General features: G+C 39.6%; 1 long non-coding RNA gene across 1 annotated transcript; it reads left to right on the top strand.

The window, feature by feature from the left end:
• Positions 1-2,264: 2,264 nt before the first annotated feature.
• LOC108647875 lies at positions 2,265-6,344 on the top strand. The gene is made up of 3 exons (XR_004223323.1): positions 2,265-5,112; positions 5,313-5,669; positions 5,748-6,344. It is a non-coding gene; the product is annotated as an uncharacterized LOC108647875 (long non-coding RNA).
• Positions 6,345-9,573: the final 3,229 nt, after the last annotated feature.

Raw genomic sequence — 9,573 nt, 5'->3', positions numbered from 1 at the left:
AATTTTATTGCATCTAATTGCATCTTAACGCACGATTCACTAAAAGCATACTTGCGTTAATTTAGATGCGATGCTGCTTGCGTTAAGTCGCGAAGACTATTTTCGTGCGGTATTTGACGGAATGCGAGCTAATGAATGCATCGCACACAAATAGTCGCCGCATGCGAAAAACACATGTCATATTAGCAATACACAGCATTACTTTCGTAAAACTACTTTTTTTTAAATTGATCATTTCCCTGCAAACTGGAGGATGCATCACTCTAGGGCCAACACATACTTTAATAAATCACACTGCAAAGTCCATATTTTATTGCCAAAAGCTCATTAACTGTACTTTTCTATAATTACTGGCTGTTAATTTTCGCACAGACAAATGTGATATTTAGGGTTTGTCAATCATGTGTTAGTATTATTTCTGCGCGCAAATTAACGCAAAGCGGTAAAATTTAATGCATGCGGTATGCGACAACGCATGCGATAATACTTAAACGAATCACACGTTTTTTTTCGCATTAATTTTAACGCAAAAAACACATGCGATATGCATTATCGCACTTTAGTGAATCAACCCTATGGTCTTTATGCCTCCAAATAGTGTCTTCAAGTCAGAAATTAAAAAAATAAAAACCTGCTGTGAGACCATTGGGAGCAACATCAGAGGGGTTGGTGAGCAACATGATGCTCTCAAGCCACTGGGTGGGGAATCTCTGGTTAAGAGGATGCCAGCAACCATGAATTATAGTAAAGAGACATGGTGCTGATTTCCCCCCAGCTAACGTAAAAAACACAAATCTTACAAGAAAATCTTACTCAGCAGGAAGTGATCCTACTGAGGACATAAACAGTTGGAAGGCGTGTCTGGATACTTTTGACTATAATGGATCAATAAAGCTAAAGGTTTTATTGGCCAATAACTTCATCCATTCTGTTAGTCCACTTCTGGGTCTGGTAGTATTATTTAGGAAAGTTAGGAATCACTTCTTCCATCTTTCATGACAATATTGCCTGTAGAGGCAACTTTTTAACTGGAATCTATGAAAAGCATTCACCAATTTACCCCAGAGGCCCCCACAACACAAGTCTGTCTTTATTAGGGACCTGCTGGGAGGCTGTGCCAATGCTGTTGTGTCACACAACACTGCACACAGTCTAATACTTGCATCCAAATCCACTCCTTGCACTTCTGAACTTTGTGCTGCAGTTTCTGTTCCACCTCCTGTTCCAAAGGAAGTGTGCCCAGGAGATACCACTACTGGTTCAGCATTGCCACAGTGGGTTGCATCAGCATGTGCCGCTGTGCCTAAAAAATCAAATGCAGACATCGTGGAAATTATGAAAACAATCAGCACAACAGTGTCAATTATTTAAACAGTTTTTATGCAACAGCTGCACGTGCTTTAAATGTAAATCACCTTGTGACTGAAATTTGGGGGAAATGATGCATTATGGGTAAAATAACTTTATAACTCGAAAATTGCACTTTGCACACTGCACTTGAGTAACTGACCCTTTAAGTGTATTTAATTTGCATACAGGACCTTTATTACAATTTCCTTACTTGAAACTACATTATTTGCTATAAATATAATTTGCAGAGTTGCTGTGTAACCTGTTTTATGTTCAGTATGTTTGCATTTTTCAACGTTTTCCATCTTTTCATTTGCTTTCATTGACTTGACTGCTATGCCGTCACATTTGCGTTTATTTACATTCTAAGGGGGGTGGTCACATGGATGAGAAGGATATGATGTCATCATTGTGCGACAATGTTATGTCATCAGTGTGGGTTTTCCCTCCATTTTGGGTTTATAAGAGAAAGGAATGTTTGTTTCTGTAAATGAGATAAAGGCTGTGAATGTGACTGTGCATGTGTTAATATCCCCCTGTGGATCCCTCATCTGAAAAGCATCTACTTGTAGGTAAGTGTGTAGTATAATATATGTGTCCTTATTAAGTAATGTCTAATCTGCTGCTGCAATATACATGATGCATTATCATAAGAGTTTGTACTATAAGAGATAAGATTGTACATATATGTGTTTTTGCTTCTATATTAATACGTTATAACTATTTTCAGACAGTTTTTGACTAAGCACTTTTAACTATAAGGAGATTTAGAGTGGACATTTTTGTTTCTCAGAATGTGCTTTGATTTGAGAGAAATCGCATGCTCTGCTTGTAGTAACTGATTTTTTTGTGTGTTTGTTTTTTAGCCTGGAAGTCCTATTCTAAAGGTTGTGCCTTGTTGCTGGACAATAGTGGCTTTAGTTATGTTTTGGCTGGTTCAAGTAAATGTGGATGGTGGTGCTTTATTAACCTGAATGTTATTTGTTTTACAGGTTGGTTATTCATTTGGAGAATGTCTGGCTATGGAGTAGGTAATGGGTTTACTTGTGCTTGGAGTGAGAGTGAAGGGCTTTAAAGATGTAGGGCAAGACATGTATGGTTTCTGATGTGTGTACTATGTTGCTTTAATAACTTGCATGTATAACTTGTGTTACTTCACTTAGGCATCTGTTTTACAGGTTGGATCCAAGTTTTGCAAAAACTGCTGTGCAAGCACTTTAGCATTGGCTGATGAGTAGGGGATGCTGGCCATATTTGCTTTAGAAATATTCTGCTCCAGTTGCCCTTCAGTCATGTGTTGGAAACACTATCAGCAGATGCAGGCAACCTTGGACAGCTGAAGCTTGTGAAGACCATATAGCATCCTGTTTCTTTTTGTAGGTATGAGCAGATGGATAAATTCAGTTTGTGTTTTTAACCTGGACATCTTTGTTTTACAGGTTGGACCCTGGTATAGGAAAAGCTGGGAGTGGAGGCAGGTAACTTTGGACAGCTAAAGCTTGTGATCAAGAGGTGAGTAGAAAAATAGAAGTAAATGGATAATAGTGATTCTTCATCTTGGGGATTGATTGCTTTTTACAGGGTTTCCTTGTTTGGAAGACTTCTATGGTACTTCAGTCTGTCATACTTCCTGTTTCTGGATCCACTTTCTTTTTATAGGTATTTGAGCATATGGACAAATTGAGTTTGGTATTATCCTTCTTCAGCCCAACTGAAGCATGATAGGTTGGGACATTGTGTGGAATGGTTAGAAGTGGAGAGGAAGGTAATCTTGCACAGTTGAAAGCTTGTGATCACTAGGTGAGTAGAAAAATAGAAGTGCACGAATAACAGTGATTCTTCAGCTTATGAATCGGTTTTTTTTAAAGGTTTTCATGGTGGGGAAGACCTCTAGCCACTGTGGTTCTTTAGCCTCTCTTACTTCCTATTTCTGGATCCTGTGTTTTGTTTGTTTTTTTTGGTTGGATTACAGGTTTAATACTTTGTGGAATGGGAGCAGTGGAGGGAGTAACATTGGACTGCTGAAGTTCGTGATGAGTGAGTAGAAGAAAGTGAGAAAGATTATTGTTTCTTCAGTTTGGGCATTTGTTGTTTTTTACAGGATTTCCTGTTTTTGGAGATTTCTATACAATGTGGTATGTCAGCCTTGGTAGTTTTCTGGGGATCCTCTTTCATGTGGTAGGTAAGTGAGTGGATAGAAATATGGAGTTTGCCATTGTCTGTCGTCAGCCTGGGCCTCTTTGTTTTACAGGTTGATATATTGTGTGGAATAGCTAGCAGTGAAGAGGCAGGTAAACGTGCGATGATAGGTGAGTAGAAAAAATAGGTGTGCATGGATAATGACGATTCTTTGTCCTGGGTCTGTTTTATAGATTGGAACATTGTGTCCAGTAGAAGCAGCTTACCTTGCATCACTGAAAGCATGGTATCCATAGGTGAGTAGAAACAATAAAAGTGCATAGATAAACATAAATCTTAAGCCTGTACTTCTTTGTTTTCTTCCAGATTGAGACATTTTGTGGAAAAGGCTAGCCGCAGAGGCAGGTAACTTTGCACAGCTGAAGCTTGTGATCCGTAGGTGAGTTTAAAAATAGGTGTGCATGGATAATGATGATTCTTTGTCCTGGGTCTGTTTTACAGATTGGGATATTGTGTGGATTGGAGGAAGCTTACCTTGAATCACTGAAAGCATGGTATTCATAGGTTAGTAGAAACAATTAAAGTGCATAGATAAAGATAAATCTTAAGCCTGTACATCTTTATTTTCCAGATTGGGACATTGTGTGGAAAAGGCTAGCCGCAGAGGCAGGTAACGTCTAGCCATTGTGGTATATGAGCCTGTCAAACTTCCTGTTTCTTTAGGTAGGTGTTAGTGGGTTGACAAATTTAGTTTGGCATTATCATTGTTCACCCTGGGCATTTTTGTTTTAATGAGACAGGCAACTTTGGGCAGCTGAAGCTTGTGACCTATAGGTGAGTAGTAAAATAGGAGTGCATGACTAAAGATGATTCATAAGCTTGGCATCTATTTGTTAACAGGCTTTCCTTCTTTGTAGACTTCTAGCCACTGAGGTTCTTTAGCCAAGCAAACTGTTTCCTTTGGTAGGTATATGAGTTGATAGACAATTTCAGTTTGGTGTAGCCATTCTTCAGCCAGGGGGCATCTCTGTTTTACAGGTTGATACACTGAGTGAAATGGCTAGCAGGGGAAACTGGTAACTTTGAACTGTTGAAGATTATGATCTACAGGTGAGAAGAAGAATAGGTGTGCATGGATAATGATGAACCTTCAACCATCTATTTTTATTTTTTTACAGGTTTTCCTCATTTGGAAGACTTCTAGTCACTGGTACTTCAGCCTGTCAAACTTCCTATTTCTTTAGTGAACCCCCATATTTAGTTTGGCATCGTCATTCTTCACCCAGTACATTATTGTTTAACAGATTGGAACAGTTTGTGGAATGGACACAAATTTCCTTGTACTGCTGAAGCTTTCCTATAGGTGAGTAGAGGAATAGGTAAGCATGGAAAATCATGATTCTTTGTCTTTTTAACAGATTGGGCCATTGCGTGGAATAGAGGCAGCTAACCTTGCACCACTGAAAGCATGGTATCCATAGGTGAGTAACAAAAATAAAAGTGCATGGATAAAGATGAATCTTCAACCTGGGCATCTTTGTATTACAGATTGGGACATTGTGTGGAATGGTTAGCATTGAAAAGGCAGGTAACGTTGCACAGCTGAAAGGTTGTGATCGCTAGGTGAGTAGAAAAATAGAAGTGCATGGGCAACTTCTGTTTTTTACAGGTTTTCATGGTGGGCAAGACCTCTAGCCACTGTGGTTCTTCAGCCTCTCATACCTATTTCTGGATCCTGGGTTTTTTTTTTCATAGGTATATGCATGGATGTAAAATTCAGTTTTACTTTATCATTCTTTAGCAAGGGCATCTTTGTTTTACAGGTTGATTGTTTGTGGAATGGCCAGCAGTCCAAAGTTACTTCCTCTACTGCTAAAGCTTGTGATGAGTGAGTAGAAGAAAGTGTGCAAGATTATTGTGTTTCTTCAGCTTGTGCATTTGTTTGTCTTTTTCAGGGTTTCCTAGTTTTAGAGATGTCTATCCAGTGTAGTACATCAGCCGTGGTAGATTTCTTGGGACCCTCTTTCATTTGGTAGGTATGTGAGTAGTTTGAAAAATGCAGTTTGGCATTGTCAATTTTCAGCCTGGGCATCTTTTGTTTTACAGGTTGATATATTGTGTGGAATGGCTAGCAGTGGAGAGGAGGGTAACCTTGCACTGCCAAAACCTGTGATTGATAGGTGAGTAGAAAAATAGGTGTGCACGGATAATGAAGGACTCTTTAACCTGGGCCTCTATTTTTCTTTTTCTTTTTTCAGGTTTTCCTCATTCCTGCCACTGTGGTACTTCAGCCTGTCAAACTGCCTGTTTCTTTCGGTAGGTATTAGTGGATGGACAAATTTATTTTGGCATTGTCATTCTTCACCCAGTACATTATTGTTTTACAGATTAGGACTGGAGACAGGTTCTGTTGTACTGCTCTAGGTGAGTAGATCAATAGGTGTGCATGGATAATTATGGTTCTTTAGTTTGGTTCCAGATTGGTACTATGTGTGAAATGGCTAGCAGTGGAGGCAGGGTAACCTTGCACTACTAAAGATTGTGATAAATAGGTGAGTAGAAGAATTAGGTGATCATGGATAATAGAATGATTCTTAAACTTGGGCATCTGTTATTTTTTTTTCTCAAAGGTATTTCTGATTGTATAGCTATCTAGCCATTGTAGGAATTCAGCCTTGCCAGTTCATTCGGGATATGCTTTTGGTAGGAATATAAGTGTATTTTCTGACTCTGTTTGTTTTAAATCTTCAGCCTGGTCATCTTTGTTTTACAGGTTGGGTCCTGGTGTAGGAAAGGTTAGGGGTGGAGGCAGATAACCTGGGACTGCTGGAACTTGTGAGTGAGTGAAAGAATAGGTGTGCATAGCTCATAGCGTGTCTTCAGCTCTGGTATCTATTTGTTTTTCCACAGGTTTTTCCTGGTTAAGAAGACACTTTGCTACTGTTGAGGCTGAAGTTCCACAGTTTATTTGGGATCTGTTTTTTTGTTTTTTTCCGTGGTAGGCATGAATGGACAAATTAAGTCTGTTGTCATTTCTCAAAATGGGCATCTTTTTTTGGGGGGGTCACTTTTTGGTTGTTTACCTTTTCAAATTCCTGGGGCCTCACAATATGTGCTAGTGGATGAAGGTCTAGATTGCTTTGAATGTGTGTGCTTCTTCAACCTAAGCTTCTCTTTGTTTTACAAGTTTTCTGTGGCATAGGCTGTGGAGTGCTTCACTTTTGGAAGGTGAGTGAGGATGCAAGTGTTTTTGGCAGGGGTGTGGTGTTGGTTTGTAAGCAAGAATGTGCTCTTTGTTTTACAAGATTGGCTTTGTTTTGGCAAATGCTATGGATGAGCCTAAGCTGTGGTTGGTGAATGTGGTTTTGTGCTTGTGGTAAGGGGACAGCTTTAGAATACTCTAAATGACTGAGAGTGCTGCTTTCAGCCTACAGGTCTCCTTAACAAGTCAGTTTAGCAAACATCAGCTCTTAGCAGGTGAGTTGAGAATGCAGATGTTAGCTGTTAAGGATTTAAGTAAATTGCTAGGTGTTTGATTTTTTTTGTGTGCGTTTATTGCTTTAGTGGCTTTGTGTTACAGGTTTACCCTGGTTTTGGAATCTTCCTACCAAAAAGCTCTTTGCTGTTGGTCAATGCTATATTTTGTGGTACAGGCACAGGTTGCAAGATTGATTTTTGTTTTTGAATAGATGTAGACTGCTTCAGTATGGACATTCCTTTGTTTATCAGGACTGGCCATGGTTTGGGAATAATCTTGGCAGCTTTTTGGTTTTTTTTAATCTTTTTGATAGCAGTCAATGTAAAGAGATGTAGATGCTTGTGATAAGTAGAGCGAATATTTTAGGCGCGCAGTGTTTCTACGGGATTATTCCTAGGTTGGACGCTGGATTAGGAATTATCTCGCTACTGTGGAGCTTTATTTTTAGAAGGAGGGCGGTGTGATTGTACCTGTGCTTGGGGATCACTTGGCGTTATCATCTTTTAATGCCATTATTGGGGGGTAAGACTTGCTGTGGTGGCACTTCAGCTTTTTTTAAAGCAAACTGGGGAAGTCCATCCAACCACCTAGCAAAAGTGCTGATATGTGCTACTTTAGCCTAGGTCTCTCCTAGCAGTTTAGTGGGCATGCTTTTGCATGGTGGGGGTTACGTTTTTGCCAACAGGTGTAGGGAATGTCTGACTACAGAAGCATTTAACCTTTGGTAAGTGTGTAGGGGTGCTGCTGTATGTGGTTGGTATGCAGGTTTGATGTGTATGAGTGTCTGCTTCATCCACCTTGGGTGTCTTTGCCTAAACCAAGGGACAACCTACAAAGCAAAGTATGGCTGTGCCTGCCAACCTGCCTCTAAGTTAATTGTAAAGCTTGTTCTTGTGGTAAATTAGATTTTTAGTGTTTAGTGCCTTGCTTTAGGCAGATGATGTTACTAGTAGGTGTGCACATGAAGGGATAGGTTGTCATTGGTATGTATGAGAGTGAGCTTCTTCAGCCAGGGCACCTTTTGGTTTACTGTTTGAACCCTGGTTCAGTCATTTGAGGATTTTTTTTTTCTGTGACGGCTGAAACTGTGACCAGCAAAAGTGCAAGCAGGATTCCACTATGGTCAAACTTTTTCAGAACTAGCTCACACATTGCATCTTCTTAATTAGGCTCTGTTTTTGAAAACTTCAGGCTGCTGAGACACTTTTGGCTTGCCAGGAGAGTTAATTGAATTAGCGTTAGGGGCGAGAGTGTGGGGAAATGTTCTCTTGGTTTACGTGCAAATGTGCTTAATCACCCTCAGCACCTGTTTTACAGCTTGGGGCCAAGTATTGGGAACATTTCTGTGTCAGTCACTTTAGCCTTAGTAGTGCATTTTGTCTCAGAGTGCATGAGAGTGTGCTTTTTTCATCCTCATACTCCTCTTCCATTCTGATTTTAAAACTTCTCCCTGATTTTTAGAGCAATAAACCCCTAGCATTTTCTTTCTTTAGGCAAAATTATATGGGGGGGGTTTACCAGCTCTCGTCACTACTCTGTAGTGACATGGATAATGTTTACCTCAACTTATGAAATTTAATAGAATGATTTCTGCCTGAAAGACCACAGCTACACACTACTTAATGCTTCAACTTGACACATCAGTCCTACTTAAAGTTCCTGCTTCCATTGTGCACTTTGTTTCCAGTAAGACTACACTGCACACAGGTGTGGGGGGGAAACTGGTGGTTGCAGCAGGGACACAATTAAGAGAGGGGTGGGAAGCTGAGTTTGAAATGAATGAGATTGTGTTGATTCAGCGGGGTATCTTCCTTTTTTTATATGAGAAGTCTGGCTGTGGAGGTGTGGGAATAATTGAGGTGGGTGTATATATAGGTTTTAGTGCGCCAGTTATGTTTGTGTTGCTCTATAGGGGTGATCAAAGTTTTTGTTGGTGCTGCTTTAATTTGGGCATGTCTGTTTTACAGGTTGGGACCTGGTTTGAGAAAAGTCTTCTGGTGATGCCACACTAACTTGGGACCCGTGGCAACTGGTCTTCTGGCCTGTGCAAAACGTGTTACAAGTGGAGGAGAAACCTGGCGTCACTTTTTCACTGTGCCAAGATGTAGCCAGACAGATTTTTTATCCATGGATTTTATTTGATTGTAAAATATTTGTTTTCATTAAATGCCTTTTGATTTAACTCAATAAAATGTATTTTTTAGGCATTTTACAGACATTTCAGCTAAATATCTTCTATGAAGTATAATGCATTAGATCATTCTAAGTAATGATGGTGTTCCCTGAACATTACACAAGGTTATCCAATTTTTTTTTTTTTAATTTATTTTTAAATAATTGGAGTGCTTAGTGGTTAAGTCACTAGATATGATTCCTGTGTTATCTCACTGCCGAGGAAATTTCTAGCTCATAAATTGCAATGTGTATTACAGTACCCCAGATTTTAAAGTTAGCCCCAGGTACGAAGCAATAGCTAACAATTGGCACTCCACATTTACTGGTCATTTAATAATAAGCTGCATGGGGCCAGGACTGTTCCTGAAAGAGTATTGCTTAAAACAGCGCATACTATACTTATGATGACTATACTGTAACTATACTTGTTT

Source organism: Xenopus tropicalis, chromosome 6, assembly GCF_000004195.4.
Source record: "Xenopus tropicalis strain Nigerian chromosome 6, UCB_Xtro_10.0, whole genome shotgun sequence".
Taxonomy (NCBI): Eukaryota; Metazoa; Chordata; class Amphibia; order Anura; family Pipidae; genus Xenopus; species Xenopus tropicalis.
The sequence above is the reverse complement of the archived record's forward strand: the minus strand, read 5'-3'. Positions and strand labels throughout refer to the sequence as shown.